Below are 23,156 nucleotides of genomic sequence, written 5' to 3'. Positions count from 1 at the left end.
TTTTTGCAACAATCTCTAACCTTTCTTTTACCACAGTTAGATAAAAATATACCATGTTAGCTACTTTTTGTATTCAGTACAATGGCATTAAGTACATTCAAAGTCTTGCAAAGTCATCGCCACTATCAGCTTCCAGAACCTTTTCATTTTGGCAAACTGCACATCTGTATCTATGAAAAACTAATTTCTCAGCCTCTGAAAACTACCATTCTATTTTCTATCATTTTGCTTTTAACTCTTCTATGCATCTGAGATGAATGGAATCATTTTGTGTCTGACTAATTTCACTTAGCATAATATCTTCACAGTTCAACTATGTTATAGAGGCATGTATGAGTTAGAATCCCTTTTGTTTCTAAAAAAATATTCAATTGTATATTATTAGTCATTTTCCCATCAGTGGGACAAGGAAGTAAACATACAACTTACAGGATTACAGATTTCTTTTCAGTTTGTGGTTTCAGTCTACGGCTGGCTAGGTCTAAGAGAGAAATAGGATGGCAAAGGGCAGTGCTGAGAATAAAAGAGCTCAAAGCATGGCAGCAAGGAAGCAGAGAAAGGAGGAAGGAGCCTGAAGTAAGAATATATCCTTACAGGTTGAGTCCTGTGACCTCCTACAAACCAGCTCCACCACTAAACAGTGCACAAAGCTGCCGAACTCAGTGAATGACACCACTGATAAGTATGGTTCCCCTATGATCAAACCACCTTCCACACATCTGAGATTTTGAGGAAACATTTTTGATATATACTGTAACATACATACATACCACCACATTTTCTCCATTCATTCATTAATAGGCACTAGCACTGTCTCTTTTATTTGTTTTTTGAGAATAATGCTATCATAAGCATTCATGGAGATACGTCTATTGCAATCACTGCTTTCAATTCTGGGCTCTATTTCTAGAAATGCAATTGTTTCTGTAAATGATGATTATGGGCACATTGTTTTTTCAACACTGCTACACAATTTTATATTTCCTACAGCAATTTCAAGGATTCAATTTCTTCACAGTATCACTGTTGTTTATTATTTTACAATGGTTTGTAAATTTTTTTTAAATTACATCCTCTCCAATGAGTGTGAAATGGTATGCCATTGCGATTTTGAATTATATTTCCTTAATTTTTAGTTATGTTGAGCATCTTATTATGCTTATTGACCAAGTGTATATTCTCTTGGAAGAAATGTCTATTCAATTATTTTGACAAATCCTAACTTTTTTTTTTTTTTTTGGCATCTGTTATTGCTGCTGTTGAGTTGTGTGAGTTTGGTATATATATTGGACATAAACTCCTTATCAGATATACTATTAGTTTGACTGGGAATGTTTTTATTCTGTGGGTTTTTATATCTGTATTGGTAAATTAATTAATAAACATTCTAATTTACTCAACACATAACCAACTATCTTTCTTATTGACTCTTCTCTTAGTTTCTGTTCAGGGTGACTCCATAAAGTTTCTTGAATAATTTAGACACTTCTATTGGGTTTTTTCATTTGTTTCTCTTTCTGTATTTCCCTCAGCTAAATAATCTTACATTTGAGGCTTTTTATGAAAAAAATAGTAAGGTATGTGTCTTAGTTTCTTTTTACTTGTCACTAAGACAAATACCTGATGACCGAAGTTGGGAAAGGAAAGCTTTATTTCTTATAGTTTTTGGAGGTTATAGTACATGCTCAGTTGGCTCCAAGGCAGGTTGGCATGGCAGGCTGCAAATGGCAAGGCCGAAACCAGCAAGAGAGCGAGACACACCTTCTTCCTGCCATTACATTACATCCTGGTTGCCCCCCTACTTGGATGTAGCACTAACACCATCAATACAAGTGCTAGAAAATGAACCAGTCACAAATGTACAATGCAAACACATGAGGCCTGGGGGCCACAGACATAAACCATGAATTCCTCCACTGGTGCCCAGCACTCATGTACATTAGTCCAATTCCAAGAGTTGCCAAAGTCCTAACAGTTTCAGCATTGCTGAACAGTCCAAATCCCAAGTCTCCTCCAAGATCTATGGCAAACTCTTAACTGTAACTCCCTATACAAATGAAACAAGGTTGAACATTTCTGAAGTTCAAAGGCACAAAATAAACACTACCATTCCAAAAATTACAAACAGGGGAATATAAAGCCTTGGAAACAAAGCAAGTCCAACATCCAGAAGGGCAAACATTAAGTCCTAGAGTTCCATGCTCAGCATTTGAAGTAATCTGGTTGCAAACTCCAAAAGGCTTGGGTGATTCCACTCCCGTAGCATTTCCAGGGATTTCATTTCCCACAGCTTCTCTCTTAAATGCTCTCTGCTCACTTTTTGCAGCTTTCCTTGGATGATCCATGTTCCTGGCTTTTCCAAACTTCTGTGGTCTCCACTGCACCTTTGGCCTCACCCTTACATCTTTACAAATTGCCCTCTCAGGGCACATTGCTTGACTTCCCAGGCCCTTTATAATCAAGGTGGAAGCCATCTTACCCTCAGAATTTGTGCATTTTCCTTGCACCTAAAATCAGCACCATGTAGATGCCACCAAGGTTTGCTGCCATCGGGAGCAATAGCCAGGCTTCTTTCTTTCTTGGTTGTAGGGATCCTTAGCCTGGATTGCTGGGCTCTGCAAAACTGATTGTGAAGAAAAGCTTCTCTATGTTGTCACCATTCTGGAACGTCATGTGACCCCTGTTGCCATTCTGGAACTTCATGTGGCCTCTGTAGCATGGTGCTCTGCAGCTTTCTCCTCTGAGCAAATTCTTTCACTTTTGCAGTTTTTAGGTTGCAAAGGGTTGCAACCAACTGCTTCCTGGGATGCCCCAGGGCCATCTTCTTATCTCCCTGTTTCTCCTTAGCAAACAAAGTCTCAACCCTGTCTTTACACTCCACAGCCTTCCTGGAAATTTCCTTCTGGCCAAATGCACGGAGTTGTAAATTATCCTGCTGGGCTCTTTGCTCTTGATTTTCAACATAAAGCTGGCTAAAAGCCCCCAACAATCGCCATGCCTCAGCCTCAACATTTGACAGCTTTGTAGTTTCCTTTTCCAGATTAATCAGTCCATTGCTTTTAGTCCCAGTCTCAGGAAAAGTCTCTGGTCATGAGCAAATGCAGACAAACTTTCTCATAGCCATAAAACACATCATCGGGCGTCCAACAACCAATGCAATTTTTTTTCCCAGCAGAAAGTTTCCAAGCCTGGTCTTTAACATCAGGCTTTCTATCAGCCTTCTGGTCTCCTGAACTCTGACCAGAATCTCCTCTACAGAACAGCCTAAGCTTCTCCAGCTCTATGCATCCAGGTGACATGTCCCAACCTTTCCAAACTCTGCCCACAAGCCATTTCCAAAGCCTCTCAAAAAACATGGTCAGGTATAGGCACAGCAAACGACCCCACTCCTTGATACCAAATTCTGTCTTAGTTACTTTTTACTCATCGAAGAGACAAAATACCTGATGACAAAAGTTGGCAAAGGAAAAGTTCATTTCTTTCAGTTTGGAGGTTTCAGTCCGTACTCAGTTGGCTCCAAGGCAGGGTGGCATGGCAGGGCTGTAACTCCTGGCAGCTGCAAATGGCAAGGCGGAAACCAGCAAGAGAGTGAGACACACCTTCTTCCTGCCATTACATTACATCCTGGCTTGCCTCTACGTGGGTGTAGCACTGATACCATCAATCCAAGCACTAGAGAATAAACCAATCACAAACACACAATACAAATGCATGAGGCCTGAGGGCCACAGACATAAAACATGACAGTATGAAAATAAAATTGAAGGGGCTGGGGATTTAGCTCAGTGGCATAAGCGCCTGCTTTGCAGGCAGGCTGTCGTGAGTTCAGTCCCTGGTACCGATAAAAAGGAAAAAGACAAAAAATAAAATAAAATAAAATTGATAACCAATAAACTGGTAAATATATATGGTTGTGACCATAGCTTACACACAAATTGTATTTAACATAATTTAATAATGATAAATTATAGTACAGATCTGACTCTTAAAGAAACAAAGCATTATTATTTTTGAAATTCTATCAACCCAATTTTAGTTACATCCCTACTCTTCCACTGTGAGGAGTCTGTGTATAACATTCTCACTCTTCTTTATTGTTTGTACCACCTGTGTATTCTAAACACAGTATGATTCTATGTCATACAGTAGAGAGAAAAAATTTAAAATCTACCCAAATGGACTAAGCAAAAGGAAGCTCTCACATACCACAGGAGAATTTAAATAGCAATTTGGTATTATCTTACAAACGAGATGTGCATAATCTAGATCCAAGTGGTTTCCCTCATAAAATGCTCATACAACAAAATCTAAATTGCAAAGAATCAATAAAGGTGCTCACATCAAATTATGAATAGTTGCAGAGCAAAATATCCACCAACAAAGTGAAGAGACAATCCGAAGAATGAGAAAAATTTTGCAAGCTACTCCTCTGACAGTGGACTAGAATATATGGAACACAAAAATTAGACCCCCTCAAACTTAAAAACCCAATCCAAAAAATGGGTGTCTGAAATTAATAGACATTTTTCAAATGAAGAAGTATAAACAGAAAATAAATACATGAAAAAATGTTCAACCTCATTGGTCATTCAAGAAATGCAAATTTAAATAACAGTGAGACTCTGTCTCAGTCTAGAAAGAATGACTGTCACGAATAAATCAACCAATAACAAATGCTGAAGAGGCCATCAGAAAAAAAGCAGCCCTTCTCCATTGCAGATGGGAGTATAAATTGGTACAACAACTATAGAAATCATCATGGAGGTTCCTCACATAACTAAAACTAAAGGTTCTATTTAACCCAGCTAGTCCTCTTTTAGGAATCTTCTGAGAAGAATTAAAGTCATCATACCTTAGTGATACATTCAGAACCTATTTTTATAGCAGCGTATTTTATAAAAGCTTAATCTTGGAAACAGCCAGTATGCCCATCAACAGATGAACGGATGAAGAAAATGTGATATTTACATAAAATGGAGTGCAACTCCGCCATAAGGAATAATAAAGTGGAGACTTTTTAGATAAACTGATGCATCCTGATACCATAATTTTAGGTGAAATAAATCAGACCCACAAGTATTATCTTATTTGCATTGTTTCTCTTTTCTAAGAAACTCAAATGTAAATAAAGAATAAAATAGAAAATAGGCATTGCTAAGTAGGAAGAAATGGGAAAGGGAACAAGGATTAAATAAAGGAAAAGAGAATTTTTTTAAAAAGAAAGAATTAAAAGGGAAAATGGAAGCAGAGGTTTGTAAATTAGGATGGGAAGAAGGGTTAAAAGGAGGAGAAGGGAATGGGAAAAAAGAATTAAGATATATTATATACAGTTACAAATTTCCCATGAATAATTTGATCATTATGTATGGCAAACATGTAGAAATTTTAATACATGAATTAAGTAAACAGTTTACACAGGGAAGCACTCAGGCAGTGTCTGTGTTTACACGCTGACTATGCCAAGCACTGCTCCAGCAGGTGTCTTTCCAACCAGTTGGCTCTTGTTTGTAAGAGGTATACTTGGATGTCTGTTTACTTGTTTTGTCTATGTTGGTATACTTTCTAAATTTAAATATATTCACCTTTGAATGTTTGTCTTATGAAATTTAGTAATTAGTTCTAGTTATTTTCTTCTACATATTTGTTTTTGTTTTATTCATGAAAAACAACCTATAATTTTGTGCTACAGTCTATAAAAGCTCTTACTGTAAATATATTAGATATCATTTTTATACTTACCCAGAACTCAGTATGTTCTTTTGCAGTACAAAATTGAAAGTTTGGGACATTGAAACTGGATAGGAAGAAAATACCAAAAGATTGATAAAATAAATAAATAAATAAACATAAATAAATAATTTTCTTTAAAAAGGAGAGAAATGTAAGCATATCAGAGAGGAAAACTCTCCACTATAAAGTGGAAAGACATAAAAGGTATCGCCTTAGTGTTAACTATTCATAATGCAGAAATTATAGAACTTGGAAGAATAAATGATACTAAAAACTTACACTAGTGGTTAATGATATAATTCTATGGTGGTAGTGTTAACAAGGTTGGCCAACATCTAACAAGTTATCCTGTAATCACAAAGTGAGGGAAAATAAAAATTAAATTTTATAATTAAAATTTATGCACCTTCAGGACCAAACAATATGAAATTCTTTTATTTGTTCAAAACAAAGGAGTTCAAAAAGTCATTTATAATTTAGATTTGGTCTAATAGAACAAATTGAAAAATATGGAGTAGTGAAAGGTAACCAGGTTGTCCAGCATCAATGTCTTCCCTATCATTTTTAGTGGGTGGACATTTTTGAACTTATACTACTCACATATACCAAAAAAGAACCACAAAGTCAATACAGCAATATAAAATGTATTGTTCAATTAAAAATAATAATGCAAAAAGAAATCAGAAGGGACAAAATACTGTAACAGAAAATCCGACCCCCCTAGCCAGTATACTTCTACTGCCCAGATAATAGTTCCTGTTATAGCTCATTACTTCTGTCTCCTAGAATCTGCTGGTCATTAACTGCCAACTAAGATCAGGGCCTAATATTTTGGGATTATCCCAATGAGTGCCTGTTGATATAAAATAAATCTGCCTCCAAATCCTGAGTGTTGTCTCGGTGTTTCTGTAGCCATTGCAATACTACTGTCCAGATTGTAGCATTTCAGTGTGTTGAATGCTTTGAAACATACCATACATAGAAAAATTACTGAAAGAATTTGATAAAATTGTCATTTTTCTATTTCCTGTTATATTCTAATATAAAAATTAATTAGAAAACATCCAGTTTTTGGTAATCTTGTAATTGAATAATTGGAATCCTAAGTACTTAAAAACTCTCACATATATGCAGCAAAAGTCACATACTTGAATGTTCAATACACCATCTTTGGTAGTATAAAAAACCATAGAAACCAAATATTCAACAGCACAGAAGAAATGCATAGAAACAGCGATGAAAGTAGACAAATTTTAACTTCAAGTATCAAAATAAATATTTATCAATTATTTAGTGTTATATGAAAAGCAAATTACTTTAAAGTATAACATTTTATTCTGTCTAACATGAATTATAAAAGTTCCTTTACCAAATTGTGACAGTAGACGTTACTAGTGCTCACTGACACCTGATCATCTTTCTTTCCATGAAGTTCATGAAGGCATTTTTTATGAAGACAATTTTTTTTGTTCTCTTACAAGCAGGTGAAGTCATCTACTTGATTCCAGACAATGGGAAATTTTAGATGTAGGCCTGAAAGTGCAGATGTGACATCCCTGACCTTCTCTTTCACATTCACTGCAATTTAACAGACTATGGACGTCAAAGTGCATCTTCAAGCGGGTAAAACTTGCACGGAGTGAATGTGAAGTAGTGGCTACTGACCTGAGAGGACTGAGGCTTTCATAAGACAAAAAAAAAAAAAAAAAAAAAAACTTTGTTATCCTAAAATACAAAGATGTAGGGATTGTTTATTATTACATCAATTACTACATCAAACTATTGCAGCTGGCATATTATTCTCTACATATTGTTCCTAAAAATTAGAGTTTCACTTCACATTTAAAGCATTGATGCATTTGGAATTGAGTTTAATAATAGGGTGTAAGTTAGCGATCCATAATCATCTTCCCAGATGAATACTCAAGTTATTCTGGAGCAATTTATTAAATAGCTAATTATTTTTCCATTAATTTGCAGTGCCAAAACAATTTACTGTGCCAAAGCTGTCATATATCCAATTTCAAAAAGTCCACTATGTGAATTCTGCTTCATTCTAATTTGTTTTTCTAACTTTGCATTGATATTAGCTCTCTTAATTATTGCAAATTTATAGTAGGTTGTGAGTCCTGAAAAATTATCCTAGCTGATTCTGACTCTTCTTTTTTTGGTAGTTAGTTACTTTTATTTGTTTGTTTTTGTGTGGGAGGTGGTAAGGATTCAACCAGTGACATGTATACTAAATGCTCACATATTTTTATGCTCAAGAAATATTTTGTATACTCTTTTTTACTACTTTTGATGAATTTTACAATCAGTTCACTAATGTTCAAATATACAAATAAGTACATAACTTTGAGCAAAATTAGTGCTGCCATGAGATATTGATGATTTCTCTAGTAATAAATTTTAATAAACATTTGTGTTTTATTATAAAGTCAATCATAACATACTTTGTTATACTTAGTCTTAGGTAACCAAACTTATGTTTGGTTGCTATTATAAGCAGTGTGTTATTGTGTGTGTGTGTGAGTGTGTGTGTGTGTGTGTGTGCATGTATGCACAATTTAAAAGTTAATGTTACATTCAGAATAAGTGTAATGCATCACAGAATTTTTATTTTTCATAATGCATTAGTATATTTGGTTTTATTAATTTACTCAATTTGTATGTCTCTATGTTCATTAAATTCACATTTGGCTCTATTTAAAATTATTCACCTTCAAACCTTGCCTGGAACATAATATTAAAATAAGAAAGTCCTCCCACTTAACTTTTTTTTTTAACTCTAGGAATGTATTTGGGAAATTTCGTATTTTCAGTACATTAGGTATTTTCCAGAAATCCACTGAAAATTATTTGAATTGTGGAGGTATATAAAGAAAGATTTTAATCCACAGATTCATTTTGTATATTAGTTAATCTTGATTATAAACTTGATAGCCATGAGAGATGCCTAGGAGACTACTAATTACATGGTGCTGAGTGCAGATTACAAGGATGTGACATTTGGATTCTATCTGGTTGTCCCTTCGTCAAGGACTCTTTTCTTGCTCTCAGTGTCCCAGATACCATGACATGAGCTCCTTTAGCTTGCAGTGCCCTTGTGTTATAGTGTCTCAGTTTTGGAGCCAGCCAACCATGCCTGAAACCATAAGCAAAAGTAAACCTCAAAGTTGTGGGTGTCAGGTATTTTGTTCCAGTAATGCAAACACTGACCAATGTACTTTGTATTACATTCATCTAAAATTTTCAAATTTTGTTAATTTATGTAATATTGCTCAGATACATTATATTACCCACTTCTGATTTTTCATGTTTGTTTTATAATTTTCCCCCTAATTCTTGTACAGGCATGCTTGATTATTTTTTGGTGACATTTTGTGTGTTCCTTTTTGGTCAGGCTCTATTATACTTGAATTTTTCAAAATTTTTGAGACTTGTCAGAAAATGTAGTTTTCTAGAAATTCTTTGCATTCTAACTCAAAATCCAAACTAATGTGAGCCTGGTAGGGAGTTCCCATAGGAAAAATGTTGGCCAGAGCTTTACTTAGGGACCTACTTAGACACCTACAGGCCATGTGCTAATGGCTTTAGGTGTCTTGCTCCAATCATAATGCATTCTTATGTGATTGTGCTTTTTTGATCTTTCACAATTTCTGAAGAATTTTTATTTCTCATATGTCCAGCCATAAATTGAAATATACTTGAAAAAAATGATGCAATACTGAGAGAGTTATCTGAATACTGTAGGTGTTTGACCATAAGGAAGGTAATACATTGATATGTAATTTTCAATCTTATTTCTACTAATTTATTTTTGAACTTAAGATAGAATTTTTAGTTCATCTATTGTTTTCAGAATGAAAATCCTACTACATAATATAGAACCAAAGGAGATGATTACCTGTTTCGGAATCTCTGAGCTAGGAGAAACAATACATTTTAAAATTACTTGGGGATCTAGTTTCCTCTACCCACTTCATCTACTCAGCCAAGAAGAGATTAGATTCTCTATCTGTAATTCCAAGAATAATGAATAGATACTGATGAACAGTACAAGGCTCTGAGAAGTGGCCCTATATTTTGCCCATCTACTTTGCTCAATAATTGATTGAAAAGGAATGAATATGTCTTACAAAAGAATTTTCCTGAATTCCCAGTAGCCAATAGGGATCAATCAATCTGGCATGAGAAAATGAATTATGAATGGATATTTATCATATATGTGCCTATGAAGAGGTTTCCAAAGGATGGTTAGTTTCCATCCTTTTGAGAGAAAAGTAAAAGCATCTGAAGCAAAAAAAAAGTCAGAATCCATTTGTGTTCCAATGAGCAGCACATGGAGCACATGCTACTTTAACCAGTCAAAGGATATCATAATGGTAAAAAGACAATTTCTCAGAGTAAACTCAGGGCATGACCCCACCCAGGTCAGTAGTGAAGCACTAGCAGCTTCTCCTTGTTAAGGGTATAGAATTTCAGCCTTTGATCCAGGTTCATTAAACTGCACTTTTTCCCCAATAAGATCCCATAGATGATAGCAACAGTCAGTGAAAAGAAATGACTTGATAAGACAAAAATATCTCCCAGAAAGTGATGCCAGGTAACTTCACAGTGCTGAACACTTGGCTCTGTGATTATTCATTAGCATTATGGAAGAGCTTTTTGAGCAACCAAGACATGTAGAGAAGCCACATTTACAAGAAAATTATATCAGGGAAATCTGTTTTTAAAAAAGTTTTCTTTTCTGTATAGCCTGAAATTTGTAGTTTACATGGAAACTTTATTTCTCCAATTAATGTAATTTAATTATTTAAAAGGAATTATGTTATGCAACACTCAAGTTCTCTCAGCATTTAGCCTAGCATGTTTCAAAAAGAATATGTTCAATAAATACTTAAAAGTAAATTTAAATACATTAATATTAATTGTAAACTTTATTATGAACTTTTTTGTAAATATTAGTACATGAAGAAATATGCATCAATAAAGGAGTAAACAATAGAGTAAATTTCAAACTTTTTTCAAAATTTATCTTGTTCTGTAACATCTCAGAAGGCTGACTGAATACATCCAGTCATCTATTTGGAAATGGAAATCCAATATGGAGTTGACCTCTTATTAATAAACAAAACAAAACAACAATAGAACATATTTTCCATCATAATCACTAATTACTGAGCATCCATTCCTTTTCAGAAAGAGAAATATTAAAGTTCACTCAGGATCATGCTGCCTTTTTCATATTCTTAAAAGAGGATGATTTTTATCTTTCTGAGTAGATTGTCACCAGTCTTTTTTCCCTTCCCACAGTTCCAGTAACTTTTTGTGCTAAGCACAACAGTGAAGATGAGTGTCTTAGTTACTTTTTACTCATCGTTGAGACAAAAGACCTGATGCCCAAAGTTGGGAACACAAATGTTTATTTCCTACAGTTTTTGGAGGTTTCAGTCCATACTCAGTTGGCTCCAAGGCTGGGTGGTATGGTGGGCCTTGGTTCATGGTAGCTGCAAGCATCAAGGCACAAAGCTGAAGGAGAGAGAGACACACCTTCTTTCTGTCATTACATTGTATGCTGGCTCCACCCCTGGGTGGGTGTAGCACTGCCACCATCAATACAAGTGCTAGACAATGAACCAATCATAAATGCACAATGTGAATGCATGAGGCCTGAGGGGCACTGACATAACCATGACATTCCACCTCTAGCCCCCAAAGACTCATGTACATCCTTTATACAAAAGACATTTAGTCCATCTCCAATGTTGCCAAAGTTCTAACATTTTCAGCATTGCTGAGAGGTCTAAGTCCCAAATCTCTTCTGATATCTATGGCAACCTCTTAACTGTAGCCTCCTGTATAAATGAAAAAAGGTTATACATTTCTGAAATGCAAATGCACAAGATAAGCACTGCAATTCCAAAAGTTACAAACAAGGGAATATAAAGCATTGGAAACAAAGCAAGTCCAACATCTCACAGGGTGAACATTAAGTCCTACATTTCCATGCTCAGCATTTGAAGCAATCTGGCTGCAAGCTCCAAAAGGCTTGGGTGATTTCACCCTCATGGCACTTCCAGGGATTTCAGTCCCACAGCTTCTCTCTCTTAAACCCTCTCTTCCCGCTTTTTGCAACTTTCCTTGGATGATTCATGTTCCTGGCTTTTCCAAACTTCTGGGGTTTCCATTGCATCTTTGGCTTCACCCTTACATCTTCACAAATTGCCCTCTCAGGGGCACACTGCTTGGCCTCCCAGGCCCTTTGCAATTAAGGTAGAAGCTGTCTTACCCTCCAAATTTGTGCATTTTCCTTGCACCTAACATAAGCACTATGTGTATGCCACCAAAGTTTGCTGCCAGCTAGAGCTGTAGCCAGGCTTTTCAAAGTGCATGGATTACTGGAAGCTGTTTTCCTGATTGTGAGGAAAAGCTTCTCCATGTTGCTGCCATTCTGGAATCTCATTTGACTGCTGCCATTCTGGAACCTCTCTTGTCAGTTTGGAGCATGGTGCTGTGAAGCTTTCTCCTCTCAGCAAGTTCTTTCACTTTTGCAGTTTGAGGCTGCAAAGGACAGAGACCTACTGCTTCCTGGGATGCCCTCTGGCCATCTTTCTCATTTCTCTGTTCCTTTTCAGCAATCGAAATCTCAGCTCTATCTTTACAATGCACAGCTTTACTGGAGTTTTCCTTCTGGCCAAACTCACAGCTTTTAAAATTATCCTGGGGGGCTCTTCTTGATTTTCAACATATATCTGGCTAAAAGCCCCCAAAATAGCCATGCCACCACCTCCACATTTGACAGCCTTGAAATTTCCTTTGCCAGATTAATCAGTCCATTGCTCTTAATCTCAGCCTCAGGTAATACCTCTTGGCATGAGCAAATGCAGACAAACTCTTTGCCAAGCCATACACACATCATGGGAAGTCCAACAACCAATGAGTCCTTTTTCCCAGAAGAAACCTTCCAAGCCTGGTCATCAGGCTTTCTATCAGCCTTCTGGTCTCCTGAACTCTGACCAGAATCTCCTCTACAGAACAGCCTAAGCTGCTCCAGCTCTATGCATACAGGTAACATGTCTGAACTTTTCCATTTCTACCCAGAAGCCATTTCCAAAGCCTCTCAAAAAACATGGTCAGGTATAGTCACAGCAATGACCCATTCCTTGGTATCAAATTCTGTATAGTTATTTTTCATTCATTGTTGAGACAAAAGACCTAATGCCCAAAGTTGGGAACACAAAGGTTTATTTCTTACAGTTTTTGGAGATTTGGGTCTATACTCAGTTGGCTCCAAGGTTGGTTTGCATGGGAGGCCTCAGTTCATGGTGGCTGCAATCAATAAGGTGGATATTCGAAAGAGAGAGAGACACACCTTTCTGCCATTACATTGTATACTGGCTCCATCCCTAGGTGGATATAGTGTTGATACAATCAATCCAGCATGAGCCAATCACAAATGCACAATGCAAATTCATGAAGCCTGGGGTCCACGGAAATAAGCCCTGACAATGAGAGTCCCTTGAAGGTCATGAAACTCCTCCCAACATCAAATAGGGAGAAGAGCATGCCACTGATTTAAGATGAAATGCTCTTAAAATGACCTTTAAAGAGAAACAAGAGTGATCATTAAATGGTATCTTCCCAGCTGTGGTATCAGTTTCACAGGCTTTTTCATAGAAAAAGCTGCAATTTTAAGAACTACCTACTATTTTGCCTCTATTTTTAGATTATTGGTCTAAATATCTAAAGTTTTGTACATTGTAATAACTGTATAGATTGAAACATGGAAGTGTACATACTGATTTGCTACACAGTCTTGAAAAAGCTGTGGTGCCTTGTACAGAATTTTACAAAATTGGGTCAAAAGATGAAATTTTTACTTAAGAAGAACACATACATGGCTAGCCAGAGTAATCACCAGGAAAGTACGTTAAGATACATGTGCTGAGGAAATAGAGCAAGACGGCTTGTGAACAATTTTTGCTCTTTGTGGAGAGGAATTACTAGAGAAATAAGCAGTTTGAGATTTAAGAGGACACATTTGGTAGGAAAGTGCTTGCATTTCTTTGCCATAGAAGTGTTAATGATAATTTAAATCTTAATTTGCAAAGAATGCATAACAGTCCCTGAGATATCACTAATAACTATAAAGTTATTAGTTGTGTCTATCTCCTACACTTCAAAACTCAATGCAACAGAAAATACATATTCAAAAAAATTTAGAGTTGTGTAGAATTGAGTATTAAATGATGAATCTGTTTAATGTTCATCATATTCCACCATTGCATCATTTCATATCATAATGAAACATTATGTATTATATCATTTCAAATTTAAATATATTGCTTTTTACAAAGGAGAGGATCTGAATACAATTTTTGTGGAAAGTAACTCTATTTCTAAAATATTTTAAAGTTACTGATAGAGTTGCTATTTATTTGAAATGAGGTGTTTTGAAAGTCAAGCAAAAAGTTGAACCTATAACAGCTTTTCTGCTACTGAAACTCCCCCAAATACAATGAATAAATATGACTAGGTTGTGCTCGTAATGTAAAGAAAATACTGACTTCACACTCCACTGAAAACTGTGTTGATTTGCAATGTATTTCCCTGTTTTACTGTTTATGCATGTGGCCAATGTGAAAATTTTCATAATTATTAAACTAGATTCTTCAACCTTTTAAAAATGGTTCTACATAATACATTTAAAAATGACTCTAATTAGGAATCTATGAATATGATACATAACTGTCTTTACTAAGAGGTTATATTCACAGAGATTCTTACCACAATAGAATTAAAAACAATTGTTTTACAGGAAAAGTCAAGTAAACTTCCAGCTTCTCCGGGGAGTATATGTAAAGCATTTCAAGAAATTCTTATTAGTTCTTTACTTTTACCTATATTTTCACAAAGATATTTCATAAATATCTTTAATAATCTTGGTAGTATTGACTTAAATGCTTAAATTCTTGAGATATCTAGTTCTAGTTTTTATTTTCTTATTCCATACAATTAAATAAAAATTTCCACCTGTGAAATGAGCAAATGATTGGTGATAACTATAGAATTATCCAACAGATAGTGCTTGGGCTGATAATAGCAGATCTAGTACATTTTTAAAGATTATTATCTTCTGTGAAAATCAATCATCTGTTGTATATTTTGTGGTGTAATGGAGATGAAATATTATCTATTCATTAATCATTTTTATAGTTCTTTGAGAATATCATGAATAAATGACATATAGTTTACATGCAAATATATCTATTTTTATATAGGTTCTATTTACCCACTGAGGTTGATTTATTTATAAATAGACAATTTATATCAATATGGTAATTATATCTATCTCCCAAGACTGATGTAATTATTGAAAGGATTAATTCTAGTAAAAGTGCTAAGGATATTACTTGATACATAAAAATTTCATCAAGGAAAATTACAAAATGGGAAAAAATATTGGAAAACTGCATCTGATAGATTAATAACAAAATATAGAAAAACTACAAACAGCTCAATTACTAGCAACTGGTCCAGTTAAGTATGATCATTAGCACTAACTAGACATTTCTTATAGGCCAATTAAAGATAGACAATAGGCATATAAAAATGCTCAGCATTCACTAATCATCAAACAAAGGTAAACCAAAACCTTAATGAATATCACGGCATCTCAGTGAAAGTGATATTATCAAAAATACTAAAGGTAAACTGTATTAGCCTGGGTATGCTATCATATAATATTTGTTCCATCTGATTGGAAGCTGTTGCACAATGTTGGTGAAAACATAAATTAGTATAACAATTGTGGTAAACAGCATACACGTTCCTTAGAAATTTAAACATAGACCTGCCATTTCATCCAGTAATTCCACGGGAAAAAATATATATATGCTATTTGTAATGTTTCATGAATATAAAATCAATATGCCAAAAAGACAATGGGAAAACTCATGTTCACAGCAACACTGTTAATAATCATAATATGAAAATAATCAGAATGCCCATCCACTGGTAAAGAAAACTGGTTCATATACAATCCACAGTGGAATAACATTCAGTTAAAAAAGGAAAATTCTTTAATTTGCTCTAATGTGGATGAAACCAGAGATTATCATGTTAAGCAAAATAAGCCAAACACAGACTAATGCTGCCTAATTTAAGCCTTATGCAGAAACTATAGAATTAGATCTCTCAGAAGTTGATTTTAAAAAAAGGCAGTTTCCAGAGGTCAGCGTGGAGACTGGGAACAGATAAGGAAGCGTTGATCAATGGACAAATAAGTTATAGTTACATAAACAAAATTACCCTGTTCTCCTGCACAGTAAGGTAACTATATATTTTTTTAAAATGTGTATATTTTTAAAGCTAGAAGAAAAAGTTTTCAGTCTTTTATCATACAGAAATGATACATGCTTGAGAAATACTTATGTTTAGCCTGATTTGAACATTATGCAATGTGTACAAGTATCAAAAAATCACAAGGTATGGCATATATATGTAGAGTTTCTGCACATCATTAACAAATACTCTTAGTAAAACTGGAGCTGGATATACATAAGTAGAAGATTATAATTACATCCCTATGTCTCACCTTGTACAAAAATTACTTCAAAATTAATCAAATACCAAAATACTAGGTATGAAACTTTGCTTTTCTTTCATTGTTTAAATTTTTATTTTGTATTAGTACATATTTAAGTACATAATGATCATATTCCCTGTAGGAAGTTCGTACATACGTGTAACACTTATTCATCCCATTCTCTTCCCCTCCCATCATTTCTTGGTCATCTTAACTGCTGCAAAAGAGCTACCTCCCTGTTTCCTCCTATCTTTTATTTTGTTTTTTACTTTTATTTGGTTTCCTCACATAAAAGAACTCATATGATATTAAGTTTGCCTGTCTGATTTATTTCACTTAACATTATGGTCTCACAAAGTATCCATTTTCCTAGAAAAGCCTAGAGTTTAGCCTTCTTTATAGCAGAGCAGTATTTGGTTGTATGGAAGTACCACACTTTTTTTATCCATTCATTTGCTGATAGACCTAAATTTTGAAACTCCTAGGAGAAAATGTAAAGGAAACACTTGAGGCCCTAGGTAAGGCACAAGCAAATAGAACTCGAATAACACAGGAAGTAGTGGTACAAATTGATGAATGGAACCATGTTATTTTAAAGAAACATCTGCAAGCAAAGAATTTAACAGAATGAAGAAACAGGTTATAGAATTGAAGAAAAATCTTCACCAGCTGCTGACAGAAGAATAATATGCAAAATATGTAAAGAACTGAGCAATTTTAACATGACAAAAATAAAATAAATCATTTAACAAGTGGACCAGCGAATAGAACAGAGAGAAGAAATACAAATAGTGATTCAGTGCATAAAAAGATCCTTAGTTTCTTAAGACATCAGGGGAATGCAAATCAAAACCACAGAGATTCCATCTCATACCTGTCAGAAAGGTTATCATAAAGAATACAAAATCAAAAAATTGCTATTGAGGACGCAAGAGAAGGAAGCTCTTATACACTGGTGGAAAAATGAAAATTTTGCCAGTGTAAAAATAAGTAGAAGTTCTTCAAAAAGCTAAATATTCGAGATACTATGTGGTCTGTCTATTTCATTCTTTGTTATATTAACAGAACAAAGTAGCAGTGTTACAAGCAGCTGAGTTAGAATTACTATAGCCAGTGAGACAGGAGGAGAAGCTCAGATGCCTTGTAAATGTAGAGCAGACGGACACCTTCTGCTGTGGGCCAGGCCTCAAGACAAAAGATCAAACAAATGCACCCATATCCCAAGGACTAATATTCTAAATAGTTCAGTATCGCCCTGAGGAAGTCAGGAGTCACCATCCCAAACCCCTAGGGAAGAGCCACTGCTCTCTAAGAATGCCCGCTTTCTATGTGACTCACCTCCTCATTTGTTCCCTATGCAATCAATTTTATGTGAACAATTAACCTTATTGGTTAGCCACAGTTCGGTGCCACTTTATACCCATCTGCCTTGCAAGTTCCCAGTTTTCCTCACCTTGAACCCCTCTCACCCCATGACATCACTCTGTAAAAATCCCTACAAAACACAGTCTTCTGTAATCTACCAGGGACCCCTGCTGTCCCTCAGACAGAAGCTTTCTTTCTCAGTAAATATATTCTGCTCTTAATCTCCATTGTTCCTAAAATTCATTTATCAGTTTTAGAGAATATGAACTTGTACTGGACATACAGTAGATTGGGAGTTTCATTCCCCTATATCAACAGTACTATAAAGAAACCTGAATAATTATATTTATGGCAGCCCAATAATAAGTTTTGGAAGACAGATGTATAAGGAAAACACATGACATATATGATACATGACATATATATATATATATATATATATATATATATATATATTTGTGTGTGTGTGTGTGTGTGTGTGCAACAGAGCACTATCCAACAGAGCACTATTATGAGGAAGAAAAACCTATCGATTGCAGGAAAATGCATGAAACTGGAGTTCATCATTTTAAGTGAAATACACTAGACTCAGAAAGCCAAATATTGTGTATTTTCTTCATATATGGAATATTAAAAATACATGGAGAAGATAACATGAAAATAGATTAGAATATCAGAAAAGTAAGAAAAAAGGAACATGGCAGAAGATAATAGGAAAAAATAATCCAATTATGTAATATATATGCATGAATCTTCCAAAATGAAACTCATTAATCTATGCAACTAATATGCACTAGTAAAAAAAGGAATGATTCTGAAATATTTAGAATGTTTTTTCGTAATTCTTAAACCATTAAGAATGGGATAGGACCATTTAGATAAAAATTTGATTGAGTTCTCAGCCAGAATTATTTCTATTTCACAGAAAAATGATATCAATTCAGTGTCCCTACCTCTTGCTGGCCGGCATTTTGATTTCACTTGCAGAGATCAATTGTTGGTCTGTATACTGTCTGATTTAAGCACACATACACGTATGCTTAGTAGTGAAAGGGCTTTGTAGAACACACCACAGGAATCACATTCTACTACCAGGGTAAGTTGGGACTCTGTAAGTGTCCTAATAGCAGTAGGAAAATGTATCCATATATTTACTTCCTTCTGGAGATTTTCAGTTGGAGATTCCCCATAGGCTGAGATTTGTTTCATCAATATATAAGTCTCTTGCCCCCAGATGTCTGGACACTGTGGGAAGATGATGAAGAACAGTTAATGTGACATACAGTAAAAGCATTTTGACATATCTCCTTTCTTTCCCAATGAATTGCTGCATGAAAAATAGAAACTTAGAGCAAATAATTATGCTAATAGTGGCTCTGTTAGATCAATTGGCAGAAATTAAGGTTGAAAGATAAATATTAAACATTAAAAGCATATTTGAAATTTACTGATTTTAATTTTGGTCTTTAAAAATAAAAAAAAATGAATTTGGATGCTCTTGTGTTTCACTGTGCTTTGATGGGAGCCACTGGAGAAAGAAACTGAGTCACATTCAGCTTGTGTCACTGGCGCCTAATAAAGTTCCCAGAGTATGAAAACATGCAAAGGGTCTTTGTTGGATGAGTGAATACTCATTTGAAGGATAGGAACACTAATAATACCAGACATATGCAGAAGTTAATACTGATGTCTTGCACCCAACTATATCATTAAGACTAATTTACAATCTTAAATTGCCATTTTAATTTTCTTTTCAAGCTGAAAATTTGTCCAGACTGAATTATTTACTCCCTCATTGACTCCACAGCCTGTATTGCCCGTATTTCCCTGCCAATTGAAATTATAAAACAAGTGCACTTTGTTATTTAATTGTATGCTATTTTTAATACACAAAGATTCCCATTTTACTCCACATTTATTTTTACTCTTCAGCAAACGCTGTCTTATATATCAATCAAGGAACACAGATGTGGTTTTAATAGAGACAGTAACTGTATTTCCTGTGTCAGAATGTGTAAAATGTTTCCTAGGACACAAGTGAATTCATTCCACTCATGCTAACACTGAATATCTGGGCTATTTCATTACTGTTCGATATTTCAGTATATGAAAACACAAAGGTGGAGATTGATCTCAAATAACATGTTGTGTCACAGAATTCATGAGAAGCCCTCATTAACATAAGAATGTTTTGGAAACTGAGATTTGAGCTAGTAGAAATATGTTAAAATCAGCAAAGACATTTCCAAAAATTTATCTTTGAGATACCATGGAATAATTTTAGTACACTGAGATTTCCATACTTTGTCCAGAAGATAAACAGTACATGTTTAGGTAGCTAGAGAATCTGACATGCCAAGACTGCAAGCACTAGAATTAAACTAGTTATACTCAGCCTCTCCCATGCCAACCAACAGGTGAAAACCAAGCTAAATTCACTAAAGATCAAGAAGAAATCCTGCAAAATTCACTTCACATGGCCTACTCCTCATCTGAAGGATTATGATTTTTCAGTTTAATATTTTGTTTGTAAATATATTAATTTATCAAGGGAGAATTTTGTAATGAATGACATATGGAAAATAAAATAGAATACTTGTATTTTGTAAAAATTATTAATGGAGATGTTTACTTTAGTTAATAAAAAGCCCCGAATTTTGTTTTTATCTATGGAGTGATATCCACAATTCAACACAACTGGTGCTAAGGAACCCAGCAAGACTGTTTTCAGTTACGGAGAAACAGAATCCAAAGGGAAAAATTAATACCAGTTTGTATTTGAGACAGGCAGAAGTTTTCGAAAAGTGGAGAAATATTACTCAACTTCACTGCAATTTAAAGAAAATTGCTGTAGGCTTATAGCATTTGCACGAGATTTAGCTCTTTGGAACAAAAGGCATGTTAAAAGAGGTAAGCAAATTAGGGTGTACAAATGGGGTCATTCTAGTGTGACTGGGACAGTAAAAATGAAGAGAAGGCAAATGCACTGCGTGACACATTTATTCTCACACGGATAGCTCTCCAGAAACTTGATGATTTAAAAATCTCCATGTAAGAAGTTATGTTTTAAACCATGTATAATCTTAGAGCAACAAGGACAAACATACCCGTGGCAGAATATTCATTTATGATGGTGATTCTTGTAGTTAATCATTCACTGAACAGTATGAGCTGTGTTGCTTCTTTATTCTACTAATTTTTAGTTACCTCATGCAGATGGATTACAAGAAGCATCCAAATTAAGCAGTACGGTCATTTCCTATCTTCAGCCTACAGAAAGCATACATGATCAATTACCTCCTGTAATTCAGAGCAGCCAATGTCCCAGTGCTGTTTTATTTTATCCTAAAGAAGAAAAAATAAATATGCATCATTGCAATAGGCATCACAAAACAGAAAGTACAAAATATTAGCATTGACTAGGAAATAAAAAGAATAAATTGGCATTTCACATTTTAGCACAAACATAAAATGTAAGCCATGATGTTATTATGATCATTCATCTAAACTTTTAAAGACCTTCTTCTACATGCCAAACTCTTTGCTGGATAGTAGATTGCAAAAATAAATAAAGTGTAATCTCTTCCTGAGAGAATTCTGCCAAATAATGAAAGAGAAAAACTATGTTGCTAAATTAAAGTGTAAATAAAAGTAGCTTTAAAGACAAAGTTGAGTCAAATATATGACCCCATCGGTTTCTATCTTAAAAAAAAAAACAAAAAAAACTTAAGATTGGAGGAATAGAAACTGTTGAGAGGACAAATTGATCTGACTCAAAGGTCAGATCAAAATGGAAAATTAAAAAACTGCCTGATTTCCAATATCACTGATGATACTTAGTATCTCATTGATCTACTTCATTCACAAAAGAATCTGGAGATGAAACAAAGAATAATAGAATAAACACTGGTCTCAGAATCAAAAGTTTTGCTCCCTACTTCACTCGAAGCAATGTATGTAACTTCTCTCATTCTTAATTCCAACACATAAAAAAATAGGATGACAAAACATTCCTCAAGCAAGCTTATAAGGATAAAAGGTAAAAAATAATATAAATCAGTAGAAGACTATAGCTATCAACATCCCAATGGTATTGAAAATGAAGTAGAAAAATTATTAAAATAAAATGATACAGTGTGCTCAGAGGACGCCCATTTAAACCTCATGTAATCAAGGACGGAGTCAGGTGTTCCTGATTGGTTTGTTTTCTGGTGCTGGGATTGGTGGTGTGAGTGCTGCCTTCGCCCAGGGGTGGAGCCAGATACAGTGAAAGGGTGGGAAGAGGTGTGGCTTCTCTCTCTTGCTAGTTCTCAGTGGCCATGAACAGCTGTCCCCCAGCCTTGTCACCCTGCCTTGCAGCCAGCTGAGTATGGACTGAAACCTCCAAGAACTATCAGAAGTAAATCTTCCCTTCCCTAATTTTGGGCCTCAGATATTTTATCTCAGCAACTAGAGAAAAGTAATCAAAACAAATGGCTGCGTACTCCAAGACAAGTTTTAAAAGATGTAGTTATAATTAATTATTATGGGCCAACATCGTCCAGTGTTTAACTTTATATTATTTTAATTCTTTCTTCTTCGCTTCTCCATAGACATGGGACTTGCGCTTGTGCACGCCCTTTGTACTTTGCTGACAGCAAAATGTTGTGATGTATAAATCATCTAACTGCTTTGAGTAAAAGAACCAAAATTTATGACAGAGTTTCTAGAAGACAATTTAATAAACGTGATTCCAAAACAGAACTACTTGGGCCAAACAGAAGGAAAAAACAGTCTTGTTTTTTTTGTTTTTTTTTTTTTTTTTTTTTTTTTTTTTTTTTTTTTTTTTTTTTTTTTAGATTTTATTTGAAGAAAGGAAAAAAAAAGTAAAAAGGGTACAAGTATAGAATTTCAAAAAAAAATTAACACTAAGAAATCACTAGTTAATAGATTACATATTATCATCTTAGAAATATTTGTTCAAGTTACAAAATTAAAGCATATAAAGTGGACATTCAAACAGTGAGAGTGCAAACAGTTGTGTTCAGTGATCCAACAAAAACTCAGTAATATGGTTATCTATCTTACACACCCAAACACACTTGCAGTTGTGTCTTTTAGAGCACTTCCTTTTCCTCTCGTTTTTACAATAACAATTACACATTTTTGTTTTATTACTCCCACAGTTCTTATTAAGTTTTTTTTTTTGGAAGAGAATAAAACCAATGTGACAAAACAAAGCAGAGTCAGTCAAAACAAAGGATGGACATAGTACATGATGTAAAAGCAGAATACAAGGTAATCAACAATGGTTACCATAATGCCTCTTGCTACCTTAAAAAGAATTGCCATCAGGTCTTGAACAAAACCAATAAAACATAAACATTGGAGACATTACAAAACTTCAAAAGAAGATAATAGTCAAACCAGAATGGGCATCATAGTGAATCTTATTACCTTCAAAGTAGTTGCCTATACCCTCAAACTTGAT

General features: G+C 34.7%; 1 long non-coding RNA gene across 3 annotated transcripts in view; it reads right to left on the bottom strand.

The window, feature by feature from the left end:
- The window catches only part of LOC101788745 (uncharacterized), a 93,178-nt gene that overhangs the window by 20,317 nt on the left and 49,705 nt on the right, over positions 1-23,156 (bottom strand). The window contains exons 6-8 of one of the 3 annotated variants that reach the window (XR_010050211.1): positions 20,894-21,031; positions 18,640-18,931; positions 10,652-13,334 (exon numbers count right to left, since the gene is read on the bottom strand). This is a non-coding gene — a long non-coding RNA (uncharacterized LOC101788745). Of the gene's footprint in view, positions 1-10,651; positions 13,335-18,639; positions 18,932-20,893; positions 21,032-23,156 lie in introns of those variants that run through there. The other 2 variants (XR_010050210.1, XR_010050212.1) reach the window with 2 other exon arrangements.

This window comes from Cavia porcellus, unplaced genomic scaffold (genome assembly GCF_034190915.1).
Source record: "Cavia porcellus strain 051 isolate PalLab524CR breed Dunkin Hartley unplaced genomic scaffold, mCavPor4.1 scaffold_10, whole genome shotgun sequence".
NCBI lineage: Eukaryota > Metazoa > Chordata > Mammalia > Rodentia > Caviidae > Cavia > Cavia porcellus.
This window is presented reverse-complemented; position numbering and strand designations above follow the sequence as displayed.